At 39.0% G+C, this 27,790-nt stretch overlaps 5 non-coding genes across 5 annotated transcripts; 2 read left to right on the forward strand and 3 right to left on the reverse strand.

Annotated features, from left to right (window-relative positions):
- Nucleotides 1-947: 947 nt before the first annotated feature.
- Trnad-guc lies at nt 948-1,019 on the reverse strand. The gene has a single exon. It is a non-coding gene; the product is annotated as a tRNA-Asp (tRNA).
- A 132-nt stretch (nt 1,020-1,151) lies between these two features.
- Nucleotides 1,152-1,222, reverse strand: Trnag-gcc. The gene has a single exon. It is a non-coding gene; the product is annotated as a tRNA-Gly (tRNA).
- A 471-nt stretch (nt 1,223-1,693) lies between these two features.
- On the forward strand, nt 1,694-1,766 carry Trnar-acg. Its single transcript has one exon. It is a non-coding gene; the product is annotated as a tRNA-Arg (tRNA).
- A 96-nt stretch (nt 1,767-1,862) lies between these two features.
- Trnal-cag lies at nt 1,863-1,945 on the reverse strand. The gene has a single exon. It is a non-coding gene; the product is annotated as a tRNA-Leu (tRNA).
- Nucleotides 1,946-3,650: 1,705 nt separating this feature from the next.
- Trnar-acg lies at nt 3,651-3,723 on the forward strand. The gene has a single exon. It is a non-coding gene; the product is annotated as a tRNA-Arg (tRNA).
- The last annotated feature ends 24,067 nt before the right edge of the window (nt 3,724-27,790 follow it).

Below are 27,790 nucleotides of genomic sequence, written 5' to 3' on the forward strand. Positions count from 1 at the left end.
CCAGTTTTTCTTGAAAAATATTCAATTCTGTTATGCTTATCTTCGTTTTGTAATTGCTATTTCCATTACTTGTTGAGAATTATTTTATTGACTGTTTCTGATAAACTAGTGATTGTTACCGCTTTCCTAGGACATGATAATATTTTTCCCCATTCAAATGCAAAGCACTTTGTAGCACTATTTTCTTTTGACAGTTGCCGCTCCACCTCCTACTTGAAAGGAGTTGAAAGAGGTTTTTGGTGTGGAAGGGGGAGGACGAAGTCAAGCTCCGATCCCACTCGAGATAGGCAGGCGCGGCATTGAATTTCCTTTTTCCTTAACGAACCTACTAGAAAAGCTCTAGGCGTCGTCATCAGAAACGATGAGCTGCTCGGGAGGAAAACTTTCTCTTTCGGTTTGGGTGTAAAACGAAGGCAAACTGAAGAATCGTTGCTCTAATTAAATTCCAGAACTTGAATGAACGTGCTACAGCTGGTTCTGGCATGATTTTTGCCCGGAGAGGAGAGAAGTTTGTAGCCAGACGTCGGTACATTACAAATTTCTGTCAAGCTCCATTGGAAAAACACGTTTTGTTTTGAGCTAGTGATATAGAACCAGAGTATTATTACTTTCTGTAAGAATAATTTACACTTATTAATTTTTTTCAATCAAAACTATTGAAAATATGGAATTAAACTACTTTTTACAAATGAATAGGAGTATATTCTGAAATATTTTACTTTTCTAGGCTTTATTGTCTAATTCATTGAAGAACTTTAGCTTTCACACTAAAATAATAATGGATTTTATATGTTGCACTTGATGTTGCCTTAATTAGATTACCAATATTTTTTATGTTAGTGTTATTTTCCCATTTTTCATTTAAATTTCTCAGTATTACTTCTTAAAAATAGCCATAATATTTCAAAATTTTGAAGCAACGAGGAATAGTAAAAAAATTACTGTTTCTCCCCGACGGGGAATTGAACCCCGGTCTCCCGCGTGACAGGCGGGGATACTGACCACTATACTATCGAGGACTGATGAGCAGTGAGTTATATTTGCTGTACTTCACAAATAAGTCTTCAATCAGAAGAGGAGAAAATATTCGAAATTACTTTCGACAACACATCGTACCGACTGAATCTGCCTTATCGACAAAAAATTTCTGTTGCATCGGCCGGGAATCGAACCCGGGCCGCCCGCGTGGCAGGCGAGCATTCTACCACTGAACCACCGATGCTTCTTATGATAATTTCAGTGGATTTTTTTTATTTGTTCATTCAAATGAGGACAAATTTTAGCAGTACACTCAGAGCAGAATTTGACCAAGAATCAAATGAGCAGAGTGAGGAAAAAACGATTCACGAAACACATCGCGAGTAAGGGTTGAAAACAAAAATCGTATTGAAAACAAAAACCATCGTTTTCAATTTTTTTTCAACGAATCAAGAGCATTGAAAACATATGAGCGCGTTGATAGTCATTAAAATTGACTATTTGCTGGTCTTTGTTAACCGGTTTGAGAATAGAACTGAACTACTATCAAATTTTATCAGGTGTAGGAAGACATTTTTAAGGACAAATCAAAGATAGCAGCAATAATGGTGTTTTTGCAAATATCAATCATTGTTTGCGTGCTTCACTTTGGATCTTCTGAAGTAGTCTGTTCTCAAATTTAATTTCTAATAAACTTCTTTACCGACGACATCGAAGTCCTGTGGCGCAATGGATAACGCGTCTGACTACGGATCAGAAGATTCCAGGTTCGACTCCTGGCAGGATCGGATATATTTTGTTGTATGTTTTACCGAGAAATGACACATTTTTGAAGGCACGTGCGTTCAATCAAAATCGATACAGTTTTAAATATAAAAGATCCATGTCAGAAGTGAGATTCGAACCCACGCCTTCAGAGAAGACTACGACCTGAACGTAGCGCCTTAGACCGCTCGGCCATCCTGACTGATAAATGAAGAGAGATGTGAAGAAAAGTTTCCATTTTTTAAAGTTTTGAAAACATAATAACCTTTCAAATTTTATTTACAGCTCAAGATCAGCGTCTGCATGTAGGGTAGATGTACCAATAGTGGAGGTAATAAGCACTATTGAAGTTCATTTAACCGCCTAAATTGAAGAAGCACAATTAATGTACATGTTAATGATTTAACGGGAAGTAACGACCATTGACTTAATGAGAAAAATGATTTCATCGCAGTAATCCACGGCACGTCAGTGAAAAATAATACCTCCACTATTGGTACACTGTTCCTTTAGTTGCGGTATATTTTTAATTTGTGCTCCTATAGTTGCGGTATCCGTGTTTTTCTTATGGGATCCTCCACTATAGGAACACTTTACCGCAACTATTGGTACAAGCAAGAACAGTTTTAGCAATTTTTGTGATTTTTTATCAGTTTTAAAGCAAATTGAACGCTCTTTTCAACTATTCCGTGTATCAACAAGCCAAGACGTCGAATGGCAGTGTCGGTATTGTGGCTAATGTAATAAAATCAGTGAAAACGGCACTACCGCAACTATAGGAACAAGTAAGGGAACACTTACCCTATGTATATCTATCTATTTGGGGAAAAGCATGAAATACAAGGGAATAAAACTAACACCTTTTAAGTTGACGTGACAAAACGAGGTCTGTCGGGTGTACTAGTATCAGATAAAAAGCAATGCTTTCGGTTAAATTGTATAAATTGAAACAACTGTTCGAAAAACTGTTTTGAGATCTTTAAAAGGTACAAAAGTCGATAATGTTATTACAGCCAACTCTTCATAACTCGAAATTTAAGGAACCGTTTAGTATCTCTCTAAAATGATTTATAGAACACAAACCCAGAGCAATTGTAATCCAAGGGGCCATCAAGGTAGCCTACTTTTACTATGGTTCACTAGCTCGGCTTCGAGATATGGGACCAAGTAAGGGACTGTAGAAGAAAACATTCTCAATTTGAAACAATTTTTAAGCATTGATAACTTATTGTAGGGTCGATGTACCAATAGCCGCATAGCTAAGAACAAATATTCGTATAAAATCGAAAAATAACGCTAGCGTCATTATTTTTACATCATCTGAAAGCTTTTTATCTTGGTTTTGTGGGAAAAATATGAAAACTACGAAAATTCATATGTTTGCATTGATTATCACTTGTGCCACTATAGGAATACATGTGCCTATAGTAGCACTATTTCTAATTTCTGTTCCTATAGTAGCACTAGCATCACGGCGTTGGCAAAATACTAATCAAAACCGTATTTTTACAAAGCTTTTATATTTTCCTTCAAAGTGTGAATCAAAAGCATTCGTTTGATGTGAAAAAAGAACTTAATTCATTAATTATTTCGTATAATAAAAAATAGTTTCTCTCAGTAGTGCTACTATAGGAACAATAGGTTAACTATAGGCGCAAGGGAGCTCAAATTTTAAGCAAAACTAATTATTTCGATCATTTTTTGAACAAAATTTAGCTGTGTATCAATGGTACTTAGATAAATAGCTCCTGACTTTCATGTCAAAAAATATTTTGAAAAGATTCATAGCAAAACGGCCGTAAAAAGCCACTAGTGCGACTATAGGGGACTGTCCACTAAGGGAACACTGACCCTAATTACCTACTTAATATTTGAAAGACTAATTTTAAAATCCATATTTTCATTGGGGTCCTGTGGCGCAATGGATAACGCGTCTGACTACGGATCAGAAGATTCCAGGTTCGACTCCTGGCAGGATCGATCTATTTTGTGGCTTAACTTTGAATTGCAGCAGACTTTTGGGATATTTGTAATTTCATTCAAATGAGAGAGAATAACTCCGATCTAGGTCGTTAGGGGATTTTGAAGATTTAGCTTCGTTGATTTTTGTTGATGAAGAAACTTCAAAGTTAGCGAAAATATCTCGCTGGACTTTACTTGTACCTATGATGGATTTTCTCTTCATTGCATTACACTGTTCGACAAAAAAAGTCGATATGAATGCACATAGACCGGACACCCCGGGCTTGAAAGTATAAGAATTAACAAAAATAATGGCGTTTTCAGAATGTTCGTGTCTGCCCCAGGTCATTTTTAAAATATACTTGAACTTTTAGCATTTTTAATTTAAAAATCTAATCTAATCAATAAACCGACACAGTGTTTTATATTCAGGGCAGGGGAATTCATGTGCCATATAATGTTTTCAACTTTAAATACAATATGAAGAGTTGTAATAAGATTTGCAGGGAGCCCTCCCCCCTTTTTTGTACCCTCCCCATTTTTAAAGCATCGCAAATGATGGAATATTTGATATACAGGGGGTTGTCAAAATAACTGGGACAGGCAATAATTGGGCCAACTTTGGAATGCTGTAACTTTGACAAAAATTGACCGATTTCAATTCTTTAAGAAGTAATGGACGGGTCAACTAATCTAGTTTTGAGGTGCATCTACGGAGATGAACTATGACCACCGGATACCGGTGATAATCCGGATTTCCGGATGCATGTCTTATGCAGTAAAATTATGACGTGTTTTTAGCAAAGGTCTCGGCTAAAATATCAAAATTTTACTACACATGAAGATAGAAGATCTAATTCTGAAGCAATTGGTGCGCCAAGTATTAATATTGGTCCAGAAACAACCTATATATGGCCATTTCCCCGGAATCGGTGCCGGTAGTGGATCCGAATTGGGATCAAACAATTTATTCACTCAAAATATGTCGCGCAATATTGTTTTCTCCCTAGCTTATCATAAAATACCCTATTATAAGTTGAAAATGAGTCTTGTACAGATTTGGCCACTCATGGCGCCGCCCAGTGCCCCGGGGGAACCTTGCATAGGGGACATTTCGATTTTGACACCAAAGCATATCATGCGACGGCTCATTCTTCATGTCTTGTCGTAAATAGGGCAACTGTAGACTCAAAATGGATAGTTGACTACAGTGACTACTTCCGGGACCACCGGATGTTCCAGAGGGAACCTGTAATTAGGGACAATTGAAATTGAACTCCAATACATATCGTGCGACAGTTCATTTTTCATGTCTCGTGCTAAATAGGGCTATTGTAGACCTCTAAAATGGATAATTGACTACAGTGGCCAATTTTGGGACTACCGGAATTTCCCGGAGGAACTTGTCATTGGGGACATTTCTGTTTTTACACCAAAACATATCATGCGACGGCTCTTTCTTCATGCCTTGTCGTAAATAAAATAACTGTAGACTCAAAATGGGAATTTAATTGAATTGGCCACTTTTGGGACTACCGGGTGTCCCCTAGGGAACCTATGATTAGGGACAATTGGAATTGAGCTCCAATACTCATCGTGCAACGGCTTATTCTTCATGTTTAGTCATGAATAGGTCAACTTAAGACCGAAAATGGATATTTAACTAGAATGGCCACTTTGGGGACCTCCTATAGTTCCCTAAAGAACCTATCACTTTTGGGACCACCGGAATTTCCCGGAGGAATCTGTCATTGAAGACATCACAGCCTCCCTCAGGGATATCCGGTGGTCACAAAAGTGGCCACTGTAGTCAAATATCCACTTAAGGTCTACAATAGCCCTATTTAGCACGAGACATGAAAAATGAACTGTCGCACGATATGTATTGGAGTTCAATTTCAATTGTCCCTAATTACAGGTTCCCTCTGGAACATCCGGTGGTCCCGGAAGTAGTCACTGTAGTCAACTATCCATTTTGAGTCTACAGTTGCCCTATTTACGACAAGACATGAAGAATGAGCCGTCGCATGATATGCTTTGGTGTCAAAATCGAAATGTCCCCTATGCAAGGTTCCCCCGGGGCACTGGGCGGCGCCATGAGTGGCCAAATCTGTACAAGACTCATTTTCAACTTATAATAGGGTATTTTATGATAAGCTAGGGAGAAAACAATATTGCGCGACATATTTTGAGTGAATAAATTGTTTGATCCCAATTCGGATCCACTACCGGCACCGATTCCGGGGAAATGGCCATATATAGGTTGTTTCTGGACCAATATTAATACTTGGCGCACCAATCGCTTCAGAATTAGATCTTCTATCTTCATGTGTAGTAAAATTTTGATTTTTTAGCCGAGACCTTTGCTAAAAACACGTCATAATTTTACTGCATAAGACATGCTTCCGGAAATCCGGATTATCTCCGGTATCCGGTGGGCATAGTTCATCTCCGTGGATGCACCTCAAAACTAGATTAGTTGATCCGTCCATTACTTCTTAAAAAATTGAAATCGGTCAATTTTTGTCAAAGTTACAGCATTCCAAAGTTGGCCCAATTTTTGCCTGTCCCAGTTATTTTGACAACCCCCTGTATATCAAATATTCCATCATTTGCGATACTTTAAAAATGGGGAGGGTACAAAAAAGGGGGGTATCAGGTATCAGAAGACCGGCTCCAAAGGCACGTTCCCCACCAGTTGGGAGATTTGTGCCATCGCCATATTTGAGCCTATTTCATCATCTACCCGATGGGAGAGGAAAGGGAAGGGAAAGATGGGAGGAAATAGGAGTGGGGTCCCTTGAAGAGGGAAGATCGCATAAGCGAAATGAGAGCATGTAGCTCCATACCACAATGGGTTCGAACAGCGCCCTAAAAAGGGCACTGCAAAACGCATGAGCGTAAAGAGAGCCTATAGCTCATTACCACAGCGGGTTAAGAATAACAGAATGTCCTGAAGATTCAGGCTTCTGAATTCAGTTTCACTTAATAAGTGTTTACCAAGTAATTGGAATCGCATTTGCGCAAAAACTGGACAGTTACATATCAGGTGATACGAAGTTCCATAATCGGAGTCACAACTATCACACACAAATGAGTCAGCACGCTGAATATTTGCCATGTGATAGTTGAGTCGGCAGTGGCCTGTCAACGCTCTGACCAAGAGACTGCAATTCTGCTTTGACAGATTTGTTAAATACTTCGCCACCTTTGGAGATGGCTCAGTAATATACAATTTTGTTTGACGACACGACTCCAAACTATTCCAATATTGCTTGTGCTGAGTTGCCGCCCAAGAGTTTATCTGAAGCTTCACCCAGCACTTCGAAATTGGAATAGCCGGCTCAGGGCCAATGAAGTCATGCGATGCTCCATCGCGAGCTAGCTCATCAGCCAATTCATTTCCAGCGATGGAAGAATGGCCAGGTACCCATACAAGGTTTACAGAGTTGACTGAATTCAGTTCCTCAATTTGAGTTCGACATGCGATAACAAGCTTCGACCTTGAGTTGGCCGAAGCGAGAGCTTTTATAGCAGCCTGACTATCTGAACAGAAGTATATGACTTTACCCATTACGCGCTGTTGGAGTGCTGATTGCACTCCACACATAAGAGCAAATATTTCCGCCTGAAAAACGGTGCAGTTTCTACCAAGTGAGTAAAACTGATTCAGCCTTAGCTCACGAGAATATACTCCTGCACCAGCTCTACCTTCAAGAAGGGAGCCATCAGTGTAACATACTATATTGCTTGATATACTTCTTTCCAAATAGCCAGACGTCCACTCTTCCCGTGAAGGGAATTGTGTGGTAAATGTCCTGTAAGGAAAGTTACAAGCAATTGTGAGATCACTTGGAGCAAGGACAATTTTGTCCCAATTCACCAAAAGTGGAAACAACGAAGTGTGTGCAGATCTACGATTCACTGGATTTTTCTCCAGTAGATCCAGTACCCATAAACGGTAAGAGCAAGAAAGTGCTTCTTGTTTAAGATATATGTGTAGTGGCGCAACGTCGAAAAGGGCCTCGAGCGCTGCTGTGGGAGTTGTAGAGAACGCACCAGACATCGCCATCAAGCACATCCTTTGGAGATGGCCCAATTTTGATTGGATTGTTCTCACTTCGCCCTTTTGCCACCACACAAGACATCCATATGCCAATATTGGCCGAACAACTGTTGTGTAAATCCATTTGATATATTTGGGTTTGAGGCCCCAAGTTTTACCAAAGGTTCGCCGGCATTGACCGAAGGCCATGCAAGCTTTTTTGACTCTGAAATCAATGTGAGGTGTCCATGAAAGTTTGGAATCTAGAATGACTCCAACATACTTTACTTGATCAGTCACATTAATCTCAGTGCCAAAAAGACGTAAAGGTCGAATTCCATCGCGGTTTCGTCTTTCCGTAAAAAGAACAATAGATGTTTTATTCGGGTTAACCGAAAGGCCATATTGGCGACACCAACTCTCGACTACCTGAAGAGTACTTTGCATCAGGTCGAATAGGGTGCTTATGCACATACCAACTATCAGAGCTAGATAGTCGTCGGCAAATCCATAAGTTGGAAAACCGCAATTATTGAGTTGCCTCAATAGCGTATCTGCTACGAGATTCCACAAAAGTGGTGACAAGACTCCCCCTTGGGGGCATCCGCAAACACTCAATTTTCGAATCGCTGCTTGACGCAATGTCGAGAAGAGATGTCGGTTTTTGAGCATTTGATGAATCCAATTGGTAATCATTGTAGGTAGCCCATGGTTTCGTGCGGCTTCCAATATGGCATCGAAAGACACGTTATCAAAGGCACCCTCAATATCCAAGAAAACACCCAAGCAGGATTGCTTCTGAGCGAATGCTTTCTCGATATCGTATACAACTTTGTGTAAGAGAGTCACAGTGGACTTTCCAGATTGGTAAGCATGTTGATTCACATGAAGAGGCATGTTTGCCAAATAAACATCACGGATGTGATGATCGATAATGCGTTCCAGACATTTCAGAAGAAAAGAGGTCAGACTGATTGGTCTAAAACTCTTCGCTTCCTCATACGACGCACGTCCTCCTTTTGGGATAAACTTTACAGTAATATCACGCCAGGATTTGGGAATGTACCCGGTAGCAAAACTGCTTACAAGTAGCTTTTTCAAAACATGTTTGATAGACTCAAATCCCTTTTGGAGCAGAACAGGATAAATCCCATCCGCTCCTGGAGATTTGAAAGGAGCAAAACTATTAAGTGCCCATTGAATCGATTCAGTAGTTACGATACTGCGAGCCGAGGCCAGAGACTCGTAACTACATGAAAAGACATTTGGTTCATCCGTAGATGCTATGTCCACACATCCGGGGAAGTGTGTATTGAATAAACATTCTAAAACTTCTTCATCGGAAGAAGTAAAGTCACCATTAGGTAAGCGAATTTCGTTCACTTGGAAATCCTTAGATTTTGCAAGAATTTTGTTCAACCGACTGACTTCACTCAAACTGGAAACATTTGTACAAAGGTTTTTCCAGCCGGATCGTTCAGCAGAACGAAGAGCCTTCTTGTAAGCCTTGCGAGCTGACTTGAACGACTCTGATCCAGCTGAACGGCGTCTGTTCCAACTCCTTCTACATTGTTTCCTGAGTCTAGTCAGATCGGAATTCCACCATGGGGTCCCTCTTGTAGTCTTTACAGACCGCAGAGGACATGCTTCTTCAAAAGCTTCCATAATGTAGGATGTTGTAGTATCAACGGCATCATCCAGATCACTTGGATTTTCAATGGACGGAGAATATCCATGAAATTTGGTCGCAACCAATTCAATGTAGAGTTCCCAGTTTGTTGACCGGGGATTCCTAAAACGCAAAGTCTGCGCAATTACATTTGAATGTTCAAAGAAGATGTAGCGATGATCAGATAATGATTCCTCATCTGATACATGCCAGTTCGTCAACTCGTGACTGATTCTATTCGAGCAGAGCGTTATGTCTAACACTTCTTCTCTATTAGAAACCATGAAGGTTGGGCGATTGCCTATGTTAAATAATCCAAGGTCTGTACTACTTAAGTATTCCATCAGACTGGAGCCTCTCAAATTGATATCCGAGCTGCCCCAGATGATGTGATGAGCATTGGCATCACTGCCCACAATCAGCGGAAGGCCTTTTGTTACGCAGTGTACGACAACTCGTTTGAAGTCATCCGTTGGGGATGGTTCATCATGTGGTAAATATACCGAACAATAGACGTATTTCCTGTTGAGGTCACCAACAGAAACATCGATTGTGACAGCACATACATCTCTGGTAGTTAACTCAGAAATGAGTGTAGCAACGATTGCTTTATTAACGAGCACGCATGCGCGGGGCATGGAGCGCGAGTTTGCCATTTCAAGTTTGCTAAAAGTAGCAAAAACTGGGTCAACAAGGTTACCTAGATAGAAGTTCCCTCTACGAAAGTAGGGTTCTTGAACTAGCGCCACTTGGGCTGCACCATTTTGCATGAGTCTGCAAAGATTGATCGTTGCTGTTCTTTTATGCTGAAGATTGATCTGAGCTAACCTAACCGTAGCCACTACCCAAACTAGGCAGGATTAAGCTTTTTGCAATCTCAGCACGAAAAAGACCAGCAACGAAAAAACCAGATCGGTATCTATTTAAAGTCGCCAAAGGCGAAAGAGCACAGAATACACTGTGTAAAACGCATAATGCGAATCCATATAGGTGATAATTTAAATTAAATGTCAACATATTCATAATCCCACCCTTATTAAGCCTCAGGATAGAGACTGAAGAAGGGCAGCCGATTATCTCGGAGAAACACAAGGTCACCTGCACCATTGCTCCGGGTAGCACAGGAAGGACTCAATACTGTGGAGGGCGCCCTGGTACCCCACAGGCTCCGTTTGCGGTTAGGTTTTATTTAGACCCCCCTAACCATTCATTCTTAGGCACGGTACGCATCACACCATAAATTAGGGGTCACCTGTGAGGTGGACTTTTACCACCGGAACAGGCAGTCCGTAGTGTTAATTCTTAGCCAGTTGAAACAACCGCTACCGACACTACGCGGCTATCTAGGCTGCTCGGGAAAAGGAGGTTAATATTGATGATTAACTCCTGACGTGCCCAAGCAGCCATTAAAATCGCCATTAACCAATCGCTTCAGAATTAGATTTTCTATCTTCATGTGTAGTAAAATTTTGATTTTTTAGCCGAGACCTTTGCTAAAAACACGTCATAATTTTACTGCATAAGACATGCTTCCGGAAATCCGGATTATCTCCGGTATCCGGTGGGCATAGTTCATCTCCGTGGATGCACCTCAAAACTAGATTAGTTGATCCGTCCATTACTTCTTAAAAAATTGAAATCGGTCAATTTTTGTCAAAGTTACAGCATTCCAAAGTTGGCCCAATTTTTGCCTGTCCCAGTTATTTTGACAACCCCCTGTATATCAAATATTCCATCATTTGCGATACTTTAAAAATGGGGAGGGTACAAAAAAGGGGGGAGGGCTCCCTGCAAATCTTATTACAACTCTTCATATTGTATTTAAAGTTGAAAACATTATATGGCACATGAATTCCCCTGTCCTGAATATAAAACACTGTGTCGGTTTATTGATTAGATTAGATTTTTAAATTAAAAATGCTAAAAGTTCAAGTATATTTTAAAAATGACCTGGGGCAGACACGAACATTCTGAAAACGCCATTATTTTTGTTTATTTTTATACTTTCAAGCCCGGGGTGTCCGGTCTCTGTGCATTCATATCGACTTTTTTTGTCGAACTGTGTTATTGAAGCTTTTGGGAAGTTTTTCACTATAGATCGAAAGATAATGTCCTTGGCGCAACAGGGGAGGTTAATGTGGCTCAGTTATTGAATAAAATTTAACAATACTTTCGAAAATTTATGCGATATTGTCATCAAGTAATGGAGATCAAATTTAACACAAGAATGAATTAAACGCAAAGTGAATTGAAATTTATAAAATAAAGAATTCACTACAATTTTTACACTGCTTAGAAGCTGGTTTGCTACTGACAAGAAAAGGAATCGCCTATCTCGATGCGTGGAAAATTTCTTCACAGAAATGGTCCAGAAAATCACAATATTTTGATTGCAGTACGCAGTTGAGAAGAGATGTCATTTCAAAGGAGGCTCTCTGTAGGAATTTTCTTGACTCATACAGTTAAGGAATTTCATTACTTTTCTTGAGCGAAACAGCATAGGGCCGGTGTTCCCTTAGTGATCGGTCCCCTATAGTCGCACTAGTAGGTTTTTACGGCCGTTTCGCTGGTAATCGTAGCAAAATAATTTTTGACATGAAGATCAGTAGCTATTTATCTAAGTACCATTGACACACAGCTCGATTTTGTTAAAAAAATGATCGAAATAAATAGTTTTGCCTAAAATTTGAGCTCCCTTGCACTCATAGTTAACCTATTGTTCCTATAGTAGCACTACTAAGAGAAACTATTTTGTTAATTAACAAAATAGTTGATAAATTAGGAACTTTTTTACATCAATCAAAAGCTTTTGATCCACACTTCAAAGGAAAAATATAAAAGTTTTGTAAAAATACGGTTTTGATTTGTGTTTTGCCTGTTTCGTGAGGCTATAGGAACATAAATTAGGAATAGTGCTACTATAGGCACATGTATTCCTATAGTGGCACAAGCGATAATTAATACAAAAACATGAGTTTTCATATGTTCCATAATTTTTACACAAAGCCAAGATAAAAAGCTTTCAGATGAATTATGCTTTTCGGCTACGCAGTCTTAATTTTTACAACGGCTGATTTATTTGCCCGACGTTTCGACACGGGAATTGTGTCTTCCTCAGGGGGTAAATATTGTTGTCGTTTGTAGTCTTATGTTTTGTTTAACTTTAACTGTCAGGTCGGGATATTTTGGGTACATGATCAATCTTACACTTAGCAAAAATAATTATCTTATTAACACAGCTTGTACTAGCAATGGCGCTACAGATCTTTACTTTCTTAGAAGAGAAATTGCGCCATTGCTAGTACAAGCTGTGTTAAGCTGAATAAACTATTATTCAGGCCCCAAATCGTACTTTTCACATCCGCACTATTCTGCTTAACCCTTTACTTACCCGTTTCCTATCATTCATTCATCATACCTGAAACAAAACAACAATACATTAGTAAAACATTAGGGTTTCATCAGAGCATTTACTTACCATTTCGATCATTCCAGATCACAACATTGAAAAGCATTGTTATTGTTTACCATCGCATTGTATCATTCTCTGACAGTTCCAGAAGATTCTGCAGTAGCCTTTATTGTATAACAGTTAAGCCACAATGCATTATTGTATGCAACAATAGGATACTAGAATGTTCCATACAAGCTCTATAGGGAAGAGCGGGGTATAAATAAGTAGAACACACTTACGATGTTAATATCAGAAATATACCGTGAATTCGAACACATGTCTTTCGTATAATTATTCCCTATCGGATCGTATCCGCGGGAACACCACGCTTGGAATTCATTTTAGGATTGTTTGAGGAATACAGTCAACATTTCATTTTTTCTGGAATCAATCCAAAAAATTATAAAAGATTTCTTCCAATCTTTCTTTGTTCTTGATATTTTCTCAAATTATTTCCTTACATGTTAATCCTGGATTTTTTTTTCTAGGGCTCTGACATCAATTTCCCATTAATTTTATGAGAAATTTCTCTGGATATTATAAATAAAATACAACCTAGGATTTCTGAAGTTCTTTCAAAGTCATCTCTAGAAAACTAAAATATGTTTTATTATTTCTCCCTGGAATACTTTCGCGGATTATTTCAGACTTCAAAAATTCAAGAATTTCTTTAGATCATTGAAACTTGTACGAAGATATAGGTAACAATTTTTCGGCAGATTTTTTCGAAGCTTCTCCAAAATAGAAACATTGCTTTTCTCATGAGCTCTTTTTTGTTATTCAAAGTAGTGTATAAATAAATGTATCTCATATAATTTCTCCAGAATTTCATCCAAAAGTTATTACAATTATTTAAGTCCGGAATTACAAATACTCACTACAAGAAGTCATCATGATCAACAGTTGGTTCAGAAAAAGTGCGAATTTGACTATCAATTTGATGGAGACTATTCTCACTCTTCTTATCAAATCACTAAGAAGGCACACAAATCAATCATCACAATGACGAGCGGTCACATTTTTATTTTTACAATTTTTAAATCATGGCCTACTTGTATCAAATTAGCATACACGACAACTCATAACTTATTGTAATTAGATGTGAAATTTTAAAACCGTCTATTTATTCATTTTAATATTAAAATAATGAACATTCAATCAAGTGTACGTATTTCGGTTCCACACGGTATATATGACGATTTTCGCATGTTTTCTATATGGGCCATATTGTAGATAATTGTTCAGTATTAAGTCATAATAAACCAAGGAACATTTTTCAATTTTTAGAGAAAAATGGTTGTAAAGTCTAACACTTTGCGATAGTTAATGTCGTGAAAATTGTGATTCTTTATTTCTCAAATTTTTGTGTTACTTTCAAACATTATAATTTGAAGAATCATGAGGAAATTAAAATTCAAACCTCTAATTGATAGATTTTTCTACGCATCAAGTGCACTTGGTCCACTCCGACTGAACTAAAGAATACGGTTCAATGATATGGTTCATTCTGACTGAACAATATTATTTAATTTTGCTTGGTCAAACAAGCTTCATATCTACAGATAACTAACAGCATTTGACATCAGTATCGTAAATTCTTCAGCAATCCATATCTTCAATTCCGAAATCAGTAACATTACGATACCATGAAAACTAAAGTCTTATTGGGTCAGGACATCGAAGACCAGAAATATTCAAATATTCGTTCAATCAGAGTGGACCAAGTGAAAATCTTGAGTACCGGCCAAAATATATCGGTCCATTAAGCGGGTTTCGGGATATTCCACAAAGACACCATAAAACCACCAAAAGCTTTTATCGGCTCTGAAATCGACCTAAGGCAATTATCAATCAGTTCATTGCTTTTCGGCACTTGGTTCACTCTATCTTCAAAGAAATCGCTGCAATTTCGGACTACCTATTCAAATATTAATATTAATATTAATAATACTAAATAATGAAATGGTAAACAGCCGAAAATCAAAATCAGATGCATTGAATTATGTAATAATATGTAGATGCCGAGAAATCTGACAAGTCTCCAGGAATGTCTTCCATTTTATGGTATTCTTCATCGCGCTGATCGTTTTCGTTGTTAATCTGATCAAAGTGAAATGGAGATAAGGTAATTTGCATCTAACGACAAAACAATCAAATTTCCCCCTAAGTTTTGTACCGTAATTTCGGATGAAATTGATCATTTTTCACGGTTTTTCTAGTATGTTTTCTATAATGTTAACAATGCCTCGACTTATGTACCGAATTTTTATAACAAATGTCATTTTAGTGTTAACAAATACCTCTAAAATAAAACATCAGAGGAACTCATTTCGGGGTAAAATTGATCACTTGTCAATTCCATTATTGTTAGTTTCCAAAACAACTCTATATGATAAATTTGAGCTCCCTGAATCCGAATATGCTTGTAAAATTCTTAACAATGCAATATTTATATAAATAACGAATAGTTAAATTTCAAGAATTACGCGGTAAACACCTAAATGTATGCAATTTCCTAAGGAATTCAATGATATCTAACAGAAATTCAATTATTTCAACGTACCAATATGAGCTAATTGGTACGAGTTTTGGTGATGAAATCTGGTTTGGGGATATATCTCAAGCAAGTTTGTGAACTTTCAGGTTAATACCATGTTCAAATCCTTGCTTATAAATAGAAGTTCATAGGTGTTTGTCAATACTGCACCGTGCATGATTTTGAAATTTTACGTTATTTTCATACAAATAAACATTCTTTAACGCAAAAAACTTCACAACACACAGTTCGACAATAGTTACGACAAGCAACGTTTATTTACTGCAGCTTACATTGATATTTTTGCTCCATTATGAATAAATAAAATCGTGTGATACGATGATCAATTTCACCCTTCTGATCAATTACACCCGATTTTACGGTACTTGGTCCACTCTGACTTAACGCCGACCAATTGATTGTAAAATCTGAAGGAATTATTGAGCAAAGTTGTAGGAAGACTCTGAAATAATTCCTAATGTATCTTTGAAAGAATCCCTGCTTGAATTTTTAGAAGGCATCCTGTAAAAAAATAGAGTACTTCCAATGAAAATCAAAGGATTAATTCCTGCAAAAAACAATGCTAGATGTTTTGGATAATTCCTCATGCATATTTAAAGATAACACATCAGATGCTGATGATTGAGTAATTGGATTATTTTCCGAATTGCCTGTAGAAATTTCTACGGAAATAGCAATATGATATCTTATGCGTGCTTGTATAAATCTACAGGGGAAATTATTCAACAAATTTCGATTATCTGTAGTTTTCTGCAGTTTTAAAAAAGTGTTACTAATAAATACTATCTTGATAATCGAATTATTTTGAAAAATCTTTCTAGTAATTTCTTGAGTCTCCGCCTAGGACAGTGCTGAAAAATGTTCCTAGGATCCTGGGATGATTCCTTCGATAACCTTAGCATTTTCTGGTAAGATTGGTTACGAATAATCTGAAAAAAAAAAATCAGTTTGGTGAAAAATCTATGTGGATTTTCGTAGAAAAAAATAGTGTTTCATGTAAATTTCAAAAAAAAAAAATCTTAGAAAAGTTCTCAGAGGTAAACTTGAACATTTTTTTTACTTATCTCAGTTTGCATTGCATCCAGACTTTCCAGAGAGAATTTGAGTAAATGGAATTTTTGAGGATTCATTTAATTTATTGAGTAGTACATGGCTCAATTTTGGTAGAGATATCATGAGCAATTTCTAAACAGTGGTTTGATTCCTATAAAATATAATTCCCAAAGCGGTGACCCTGAACAAGTTGAGGATCAAGAGGAAATGCATAAACTGTTGAAAACTTCACCTCAGTGGAAACACTAACAGCGGGACGAGAAAGGAATTTACGGACCGGAGAGAAACGCAAAACACTTGTGTACGCTTTAACGACACTCGAACGAATATTTTTATTAACATCAAAATATAAACAATAACAGATCGATTCGACAACACAACATAACCATCTGTTTCCATTAAACATAAAAGTTGTCTCGAATGCGAAGAGTGTCGATCGAACATACACGAAAAGTAACATTCAACACCCCCTCTCAAGTCGACAACTCGAGTATCACAGTAAAACTTATCACAGATCCTATCATCGATAGTCCACATAATCATCATTATCATATTCATCATATACCCAAAAAAAAAAAACTACTCTTATAACAGATCGCCAAATCTTGGCACAATAACAAAAATCTTCTACACGCTCACAACGTCAAACAACAACAGTCACTCCATTCAAAACAGTTCATTTCTGACTAGCACATCTAGCAAATCGTCAACTACATTGTCTAAACACATTTCTTTCTACGGCGACTCCTTCTACGCCTTCTTTTCGCTCCAGTTCTCGTATCTTCTCTACTCTGCACTATCAGTTCTACAAATTCTCCTGGATTCATGACATTATTATCATCTCTTACTTCTCCGTTGAATGGTAGCTCCGGACTCCTCGTCGCCATGTTACACTTCTCCGATCCTGCATTTCTTCCGGCCGGCATGGCCTCGGTTGCACTCACACCAAAAATCCAACTCATACAGTCTTCCTGTATAGTGCCCGACAGCCATTACTGCCCCATTCTTCACTATATCTGCTCTATTACCGGCGAAGTTCACTTCCATTCCTGTTCTCGCCACACGGTTCACCGAAAACAAATTGTGGCTCAAACCGGGGAGATACAGGGCATTTCTCACTTCACAATCGCAATCCACTAACAGCCCCCTCTTCATACTTCAACCGGAGAAGCTGTTTCCGAATGAATAATTGCCCGGCAACACCGCAACGCTCAAACACTGCCTTCAGCGTGTCCCACCTTCGGATTCACGCAGTCTTTCATAAGCTCCAGCTGATTATCCGCGATGACAGAAACAATAATCGCCTTGCACTTTTTATCAGCGGCACTTCGTCCACCATTTGCTTTTTCTTCTCGGCCTTTACTTCCGCGGAATCGGTGGCCATCTCACGCAACTCGTCGATCTCGGCGATCTCCCGGCGGACACAATCAAGCAGATCGTACGTGTCGAGGACGGTCTTCATCCGGAACTTCCAGTTGTGGCAGCCGGCACCGTCGAACGCGGCAACTTTCACTTTCTCATCCATCCCTGGGCCGATAACCTGTTGAAAACTTCACCACAGTGGAAGAAACGCAAAACACTTGTATACGCTTTAACGACACTCGAACGAATATTTTATTAACATCAAAATATAAACAATAACAGATCGATTCGACAACACAACATAATCATGGTGTTTCCATTAAACATAAAAGTTGTCTCGAATGCGAAGGGTGTCGATTGAACATACACGGAAAGTAACATAAGTCATTTAACGAGACAGTCGGTTGACGTTTTCTGGCGGGCCGCTCATTGTTATTGTTTTAAAAACTAGCATGTATTGCAATTGTAGAGATAACTTTCCGTTCTACGGTTGAACAGAAACCTACCGCAGCTGTCACAGTACTGATTTTCTCAAAGCATCATCGATCAGTTACGATGATACCTTGGAAACCACGCTGATGGCTGTTGTTTTCAGCTGTTTTTCAATGCTTTGGACTCTACAAGCATACCTTGATTAGTTGGTTTCGTTCAATGATAAAATGATTTTCAAGTCTGCGGTAGAACTTTGACAGCTGCGGTAGAACTTGGCGGCTACCGCAGAACGGAAGATTTTCAAACGAACCGTAATAATGTGAATGGCGCTGGTAACGTTTTTGTTGGTGATGACATTTCCATCTCTTTCTGGCTATTTTTCTACGCGGTTACATGTCTGATGTTACCAGTAAATAAAATAAATTCTTCCCTGCCTGCTGATTTTAATTTTACTGGGGAAGATTGTAAATATCGTTGCACGCCATTAATGAATGAGTTCCTCCCAAATGTGGCGCCAGAAAAAAAAACCTAAATACATGTGTCCGCCAGCAAGTTTCAAAGCTGGTAAACAAACAAAAAACATGTGATTCCAAACGTCTCATAAAATGGCTTATTCAACATAAACAAGTTTCTCAAAAAATATGCACATGAATTCTCGAAGGTATTTAATATCTAAGAAAAAAAAAACAATTGAAAACGCTATTCCTTGTGTTTCGAAAAAAATGTCAGGATTCCAAAGATAATATATTGTATGTGTCTATGAGAGATGTGTCTAAAAGAGAATCTTTGTGAAATTTTTGAGCAAAAACCATGAAAAACTGAAACAAATCCAAAAAAATATCTTGAAGAACCGCTAAGAACTTGCTGATGATATTCGAAGTACTCCCAGAAAGATATGTGACATGAACTCTTGAGTAGTAATTGAAAAAATGTATCTAAGATGAAAACAGATAAATGTAAATAAAAATCTCAAGAGGAATTCATACGGAATATGTTAAACTATCCCTTATCAAATTCCTTAACGTATTATGTGGAGAACAAATACTTGACATAAACTTTTCAGGTTCCATAATAATTTTTTGACAGTTCACTCGTAAGATAAATTGAGAACTGCTGGTAAAACTTTCGAATTATAACTGGTATGATCTTCGGAAGAAATCTTACTGAATGGTGAACTCTTGAAAATTTTCAAGATCTATCAAAACTCAATTATTTGGCAACATAAATATTTTGATTTTTTTTTTTTTTATTCAAACGCTCTTATTATTTTTAAAGCGATTTTTTCTATCGGCCATGACCGACCATCCCTGCCCATTTTTCCACCACTTTCCCTACAAAAAATATCATGATGTAAATTCTAATGATGTGTCATTTGTTGCAGCAACTGTGATGGGCAACGAATTCATCCCCCCTTTCTGGCTACGCCCTTGTGTGGGAGGAATCTCGAAGGAATCAAATCCAACCTTACCAGGCAATACCTTGACGAATGCTTGGATAAATTAAAAAAAAGTGTATCAGGACTGTTTCCTAAAGAATCATTTGGAAAAAAAATCGTGCCAGGAACGATCCCTGCAGAATCTCTGCAAGAATCTGGAGAAAACTGATGCAGGCAAGAAAATTTGGAATTTTTTAAGAAAAATAACTGGAGAAATCTTAAACAAAAGAACCCCTGGACAAATTACCTCCAGGTATTGACATTTTTTCGGATGAATCCTTTACAGGAATTCTTTGGAGTATCATTTGTCAGGCACAACCCTTTCAAAATTTATGGAATTATGAGAGAACTATTTGAAGTATATGTGCAGTTTTACAATGAGATATTACTTGAGAATTCCTAGAAAAAAATATTATATGATTTCTGCACGAATACTGTAGGGTATTTTCAAAAGAGCGCACATAAATTAAATTCCCTTCAGAAATATTAATAGAATAACAATTTCTGGAATGAACGCTGGTGAAGTTCACGGAAGAATTCTTAAACGAATTTCTGTAACAATACCTGCAGGAATTTCTAGAGCAATCCTGGAGACATCTCTTTACTTGGTCTTCTAAAACTATGTGTCTAATAGAACTATATTGTATGTTTTCAAGTGCCTATAGAAGGTATAGAAAAAATAAATGCTAAAAAACATTTACAGACAAAATAATAACAATTAGAATGTCCATAATAACTTCCTTAATGAACGACAAGAAAATGACTGGTTACGGCTAATAGAACGAGCACGATTTGTTCTGTTCCCAGGTGAATTATGCGCCGATTTACGACGACGACATCGGACATTAGTTCCGCCCCAAGTGGCAATAAGAAGAGAACTAGGTGTTTCTTAATTGCCGGTGGTTTTTCGTATTTTTCGGTGGACAATAGAGTGACATTGACTAACCGTCTCGCTGCTGCTTAATTCTTTCCACCGGTGGTAACGTTTTTCCATGCTTCGGTGATTTTCAACCAATATTGAGGGGCTTTGAAGCGTTGATGATCGATTGACTCGCGTGCTCCGTGAAGAACGACGCAGTTTAAAAGTCATTTAAAGCGTTTTTCGAATTTTCGAGCTTATGCCGCCGGCAAGTGAACGAATAGGTACACCAGTTCTGAGAGAGATCCCTTCCGGAGACTATCCGTTTGATATCAGACACCCGGTGGATGGACGATGCTCACATGGGTTTAGGGGAAAAAGTCGAAAGGCATATCGTTGAAAGTCCTTTTTTAACATTGTGTCTAGTTAAATGAACTATAGTCAACTCTCCATAACTCGATATTCAAGGGATTGTCGAGTTAGAGTGGCATCGACTTACAGAACACAAAACCAGTGCAAATTCTAAGGGACCATCGAGGTAGATATAGAAACCAACTTTTAATATGGTTCTCCAACTCGATATCGAGATAAGGAATATCGAATAAAAGAGAGTTCATTATATGAATAACATTTAGCACATAGTTATTGGATCTTCAGGAAGTGAATCATACTTACAAGAAATTTGTCTTTCCTGACGCCTTTTTATTCTTTCGACGCTTTGGCATTCGACGTTTTGTGATTCGACATTCTGTCCCTAAACCCTCACATGTATGGATCCCCTTTGCGAAGCGGTCTCGCCACGAAGTCATCTCCGTTTCATGTTCCGGAAGGGTCCAGCTTTTTTAAATGGAATTAAAATAACACGCTTCTGCTTTTGGCTGCTGCTACTTTCACACACGTTCCAGGACGTAGGATATGATGTCCACGCTCGGGGCAACGCTTTACTCCTTCCTGTCGTTCCGTCGGTCCCCCACACCCCCCTTCAAGTCATAATAATCGAAAAACATTCTCGACATTGTCCGGATGCTTTTCACGTTCGTTCGCTGTCCTCGAGCCACTGCTGGCCGATGTGAACTGACTGCGACAGGACATGTTCTCTTCCGCCCTTAAAGTGGATGGATTTCGATCCGAGTGGAAATTCCTTGCTGCTGCTCCTCGGTTCGACTGGTTCGGACGCGGTTCGTGGGGGAATCGGTCTTCGAGGGAGAGCAAAAAAAAAATTGCGAACAATTCGCCTGGTTGAGATTCCTTCCCGAGAAAGCACTCTCAGCGGACAACCCCTAGCAGATAACTTCAGGAGTACGCAGACAGAGTCTTGAACTTTAAAGCTGAAAGGGCGTTGGATGTTCCCCTGGAGGTTCTTTGTTCCGAAGTTCTGGCATTTTGGTGTGTGTCTTCTGGGCTGAAACATCGCCGGAGAGCGAGAGCATAATGCATAGAAGAGCTTAGAAATAACAGGGCAACTGGTTTTGGGGAAGATGATAAAACGTAATGCTTTACTTTCACTGGAATTTAAGTGAAAGTGTTAGTCGTGATGATACGACCCAGGAGAATTGCTGGCACTTGGATAGAAATTATGCTACAATCAAGCATTTTTTTTTGCACATGAAATGACTCAATGGAAAGCTATGCTGAATATTGAAAAAGTTTCGGACCTATAATATTCCTCAAATTTTTATAATCATTTAAAATAATTCTTCTCAGACACAGACTTTGAGAAAAAACAACCTCTTAGAAGGTTACTTCTTTGACTATGGTTGCTAACTTTCTTAAAAAAAAATTGGGTTTTAAAACTGACACTGGCAAAAATGGAAGAAAGTTCGTTTCTACGGAATGCGCGCTTTCTTCAATGGATGAAATAGTTAAAATTGATAATATCATCGAAATGAGCAATCAGTTCGATGCTCTAGACAAATTTTTCGAACACCAAATCGAAGCAGCCTCTAGCCCAGGCTCTTTGATTCAAGTGAGGAAGCAAAGAGTGCCGCCTATCGTGGTCAGTTGTTCCGAATTTGGGGGATTTAGGCAGGAGATATTGAACTCCATTAGGGGAATCAAGGTTTCCTTCCAAATAACAAAGAAAGGAGACTGTCGCGTTTTGCCGGAAACTATTAAAGATCGTGAACTTCTTCGCAAACATCTTGAAGAGAAGAAGCACAATTTTTTACTTATGACGACAAAACTGAACGTTTGTTCAAAGTTATCTTGAAAGGTCTCTCAAGTGACTATAAGTCACCTGAAGAGATCAAAAATGGAATAAATGATTTACTTGGATTTTCCCCAGGCCAAGTAATCATTATGAAAAAGAGAACCTAATTTGGCATTGTTCGGAAAGGGCTTTCTCAAGAATATTATTTAGTTCACTTTAACAAAAAAGAACTAAATAATATCGAAGTTTTAGAAAAAGCTAGACTTATGTTCGATGTCCGTGTGACATGGGAACATTTCCAGAAACCTGGAGGAAATTACCAGAACCCCACTCAGTGCCAAAAGTGGGGTCCTGGTACAAAAAATTGCCGCATGAATGCTAAATGCATGATTTGCGGAGGTTCTAAAGACGTCTGTCCAGTGAAGGAATATACCACCAAGTTTATATACTCGAATTGCGGAGGCAATCATGAGTCAATTTTTTGAGCTTGCCCTTCGCGTAGGAGAGTCGTCGAGGATTGTGTCAGGCAGATAAACAATAATGTCTGTTACGATAACGGTCGTTCCGAAATATCCCTGGCAGAGTATCAAACAATGCCCATTTTTCAGTTAACTTTCGCTTGATCAAGAATCATACCCATCAGGAAGATAATAATCATGCTCCTTCACAAACTAATTTTAATCCGTCGGGTAGCCGTTCGAATCTTTTAATTTCGAATGTATCTACTCACGGAAAATCCTTTGCTGACATTGTAGCAGGTAATTTGAACTCCTCCCCTATTCGTTTCGTACTATGAGTACCCATTCTACTTGTTTCAAATCAAATGATAAAATCCCTGCCGCCACAGGTAACATCAACTCCGCCTCTTCTTCTATTGAAAATTCTAACGGAAATTCATCAAATGTACCCACTTCAAGTGATATGTCTGCATCTGATTTTAATGTTCTAACTGAACAATCGAATCTAATGATTGATGCAATGTTCAAAGCCACCACAATGACTGAAGAAGTCCTAGTTGGTGTAAAATTTACAAATCAAATTGTTATTGGATTACGTTTTTCTAATGGATCCAAATAATAATTTAAATATTTTAAATTGGAATGCTCGTTCTCTGAATGGTAAAGAGGACGAGCTGTTTAATTTTCTTACAGCTAATAACGTGCATGTAGCAGTTATTACTGAAACGTATTTGAAACCTAGATCCAAACTCAAAAGAGATCCTAACTTTTTTGTTTATCGTAATGATCGTCTTGATGGGGCATGTGGGGGAGTTGCAATCATCATTCATAGGCGTACAAAACATCAACTGTTTTCGTCATTTGAAACTAAAGTTTTTGAAACTTTAGGTGTTTCAGTTGAAACACAGCTTGGTAAATATACTTTCATAGCTGCCAATTTGCCTTTTCAGTGCTCTGGACAACAAGTTAATTTGTTCCAAACTCGCGAATTGACTCCCAATAAGTCAATTGTTTTTGTCATTGGTGACTTCAATGCCAAACATCGGTCATGGAATAATTCACAAAGTAATTCCAACGGCAGAATTTTATTTGATGAGTGCTCTTCAGGATATTTCTCAATTCAATACCCTGAAAGCCCTTCGTGTTTTTCCTCTTCTAGAAATCCATCTACGATTGACTTGATCTTAACCGACTGTAGACATCTTTGTAGCCAACTGATTACTCGTGCAGATTTTGATTCTGGACATGTCCCTGTTACAGTTCAAATATCCCATGAAGCGATTCTCAATCCTATCAGCTCCACTTTCAATTATTTTCGAGCCGACTGCAACACATATGAAACATATATCGATAGTAATCTTGATTTTTTTTTTTACTTAATCTTTATTTACTAGGCTCATGCGCCATTAGGCATTACGGAGCCGGCTTCTTATGATTGTTTTAACAATTTCATGATGTTTTCTTAATATACTATGTTAGTTTTGGGGAACCGTAAAACTCGCGGTTTGGTCGAGGTTAGGGGTAACAATAATTCCAAGGAAGGGATAGGACAATGGGATCGTTCCGTTGACATTCAGCAGCTTGAAGATGTGACGAGGTGTTTGCTTTGCTGCTGGTCGAACGTGGAGTGGACAATGACAACCTGTAACGATACAACAAGACGAATTTCGAGGGGATACAAGGTGGACAAGTAGACCGATGAGATGGGGGAATCAAACACAGATGTTAGCTTGTTTCAAAAAATCGTACAAAAGCTTCATGTACACAAGGTCAAGTTTACCCAACACATCCCTAATGTCTTCCTTTTCTGGTTTCCCTTGGGCCCTGAGGGATGCAAAAAAATCAGATCTGGCAAAACCGTATTCGGGGCAGTCCCAAACTACGTGGTTGATATCTTGGTAACCTGCACCGCAGCTGCAGTGATTGCTATCTGTGAGCCCTATTCGATAGAAGTGAGAGCCTAGAGAGTAGTGGTTGGACATAAGTCGACACATTACCTTAATAAAGTCTCGACTTAAGTCCAACCCCTTGAACCACGGCTTCTTCGATACCTGCGGGAGAATGGAATGTAACCACCTGCCCAATTCTCCGGCATCCCATTTTTGTTGCCAGCTGACCAATGCATGTTGACGAGCAATTGAGAAAAATTCATTGAAGGCAATTTGTCGGTCAAAAATATCACCTTCCATAGCGCCCACCTTGGCGAGCGAGTCCGCTTTCTCATTGCCCGGGATCGAGCAATGTGAAGGGACCCAAACCAAGGTGATAGTGTATGAATCATTCGATAGAGCACTCAATTTAGATCGTATTTCACTGAGAAAATACGGGGAGTGCTTCACCGGCCTCATTGAACGTATAGCCTCTATGGAGCTAAGGCTATCCGTAAAAATGAAATATTGATCAGAGGGAAGAGAGGCAATTCGCTCTAATGCGTAATGTATAGCCGTTAATTCCGCGACATATACGGAGCAAGTATTCTGAAGTTTATATGCGGCGCTATGAAACTCATTGTACATACCAAATCCAGTGGAATCATTCGTTTTTGACCCGTCGGTGTAAAACCTTTTCTCGCAGCTGATGTGACCGAACTTGCTAGCAAAAATTTTTGGCATTTGCTCCGAACGAAGCAGATCTGGAATTCCACGGATGTCTTGTCTCATGGTCAGATCAAAAACTACAGCAGAACTTGAGATGTCAGGGAAGCAACCGTAATTGGGAAGATTCAAAGAAGGGTTAACCTCCAGAGTCATGTACGCGTAGTACAATGTCATAAATCTTGTTTGAGGATTTCGTTCGATTAGCTTCTCAAAATTTTCAATTACCAACGGGTTCAACACTTCACAGCGGATGAGGAACCTTAACGACAATTCCACGAACCGATCTGATAAAGGCAGTATTCCAGCTAATACCTCTAAACTCATGGTATGAGTCGAATTCATGCAACCTAACGCGATCCGAAGACAGCGATACTGAATACGCTGGAGCTTCAGAATGTGTGTTTTCGCGGCGGATTGGAAGCAAAAACTACCGTATTCAAGAACCGACAGAATCGTTGTACGATATAGCTTTATCAGATCGTCCGGGTGGGCTCCCCACCATGTTCCTGTGAGTGTACGCATGAAGTTGATTCGTTGCTGGCACTTCTGATACAGATACCTAATTTGTTTTCCCCAGGTGCATTTAGAATCAAACCAGACCCCTAAATACATATGCGATAAACCTTGAGTCAGTGCCTTACCCATAAACTGAAGTTCTAGCTGCGCCGGATCACGCTTTCTAGAAAAGACAACTAACTCGGTTTTCTCCGGAGAGAATTCGATACCCAGCTTCACCGCCCAAGCAGACAAATTGTCCAGAGTATCTTGCAATGGTCCTTGCAGATTGTCCGCCTCTGGTCCTGTAACAGAAACAACGGCGTCATCCGCAAGCTGTCTTAGCGAGCAATTTCCCATGAGACAATCATCAATATCTCTTACGTAAAAGTTGTAAAGAAGAGGGCTTAAACATGAGCCCTGGGGGAGACCCATGTAACTTATTCGAGAAGTTGTTGAGTTTCCATGTGAAAAAAACATGTGCTTCTCAGACAACAAATTGTACAAGTAGTTATTCAAAATCGGGGCAAGTCCACACTCGTGTAGTTTGTCTGAAAGGACATCAACGCAAACTGCATCAAAAGCCCCCTTAATATCCAAAAAGACTGAGCCCATTTGTTCTTTTTGAGCGTAGGCCAGTTGAATTTCAGTAGAAAGCAACGCAAGACAATCGCTCGTTCCTTTGCCTCTGCGGAATCCAAATTGAGTATCTGAGAGAAGGCCATTCGATTCAACCCATTTGTCCAGTCGAAAGAGAATCATCTTCTCTAACAACTTTCGGAGACACGACAACATCGCAATAGGATGGTACGAGTTGTAATCCGACGCAGGCTTTCCTGGCTTTTGGGTGGCAATAACTCTCACTTGTCTCCAATCATCCGGAACAATGTTGCTCTCCAAGAATACATTGAATAAGTTCAACAAGCGCCTCTTTGCGACGTCTGGGAGGTTTTTCAGCAAGTTGAACTTAATTCTATCCATACCCGGAGCAGAATTATTACATGAAAAGAGAGCAAGTGAGAATTCTACCATCGAAAAAGTTGAGTCCATTGCATTCCTTTCTTCTGGATAATCACGAAAAGTCATTTGAACTTGGACAGAGTCCGGACAAACTTTTTTCGCGAAATCAAATATCCATCGAGAAGAGCTTTCACGATCCTCGTTTACCGATTGTACGTTCCGCATTCTTCTACCGACCGTCCACAAGGTTCGCATCGACGTTTCCCGTGATAATCCGTTGACGAAGTTTCTCCAGTAACCGCGTTTCTTCGCTTTCACGAGGCTCTTGAACTTGCGGTCAAGAGAACAATACCGATCGTAGTTATCGCGCGTGCCACGTTTCCGATATTCTTTAAACGCATCTGATCTTTCGCGATAGACTCCGGTGCATTCGCCATCCCACCACGGGGTGGGCGGCCGACGTCGTACTGAAGATCCTGGAACCGGTTTACGCTGAGCTTGAAGAGCACTGTTTATAATCAACGCGGATAAGAAGTGATATTCTTCCAGCGGTGGAAGTA

Source organism: Aedes aegypti, chromosome 3, assembly GCF_002204515.2.
Source record: "Aedes aegypti strain LVP_AGWG chromosome 3, AaegL5.0 Primary Assembly, whole genome shotgun sequence".
In the NCBI taxonomy this organism is placed as follows: domain Eukaryota; kingdom Metazoa; phylum Arthropoda; class Insecta; order Diptera; family Culicidae; genus Aedes; species Aedes aegypti.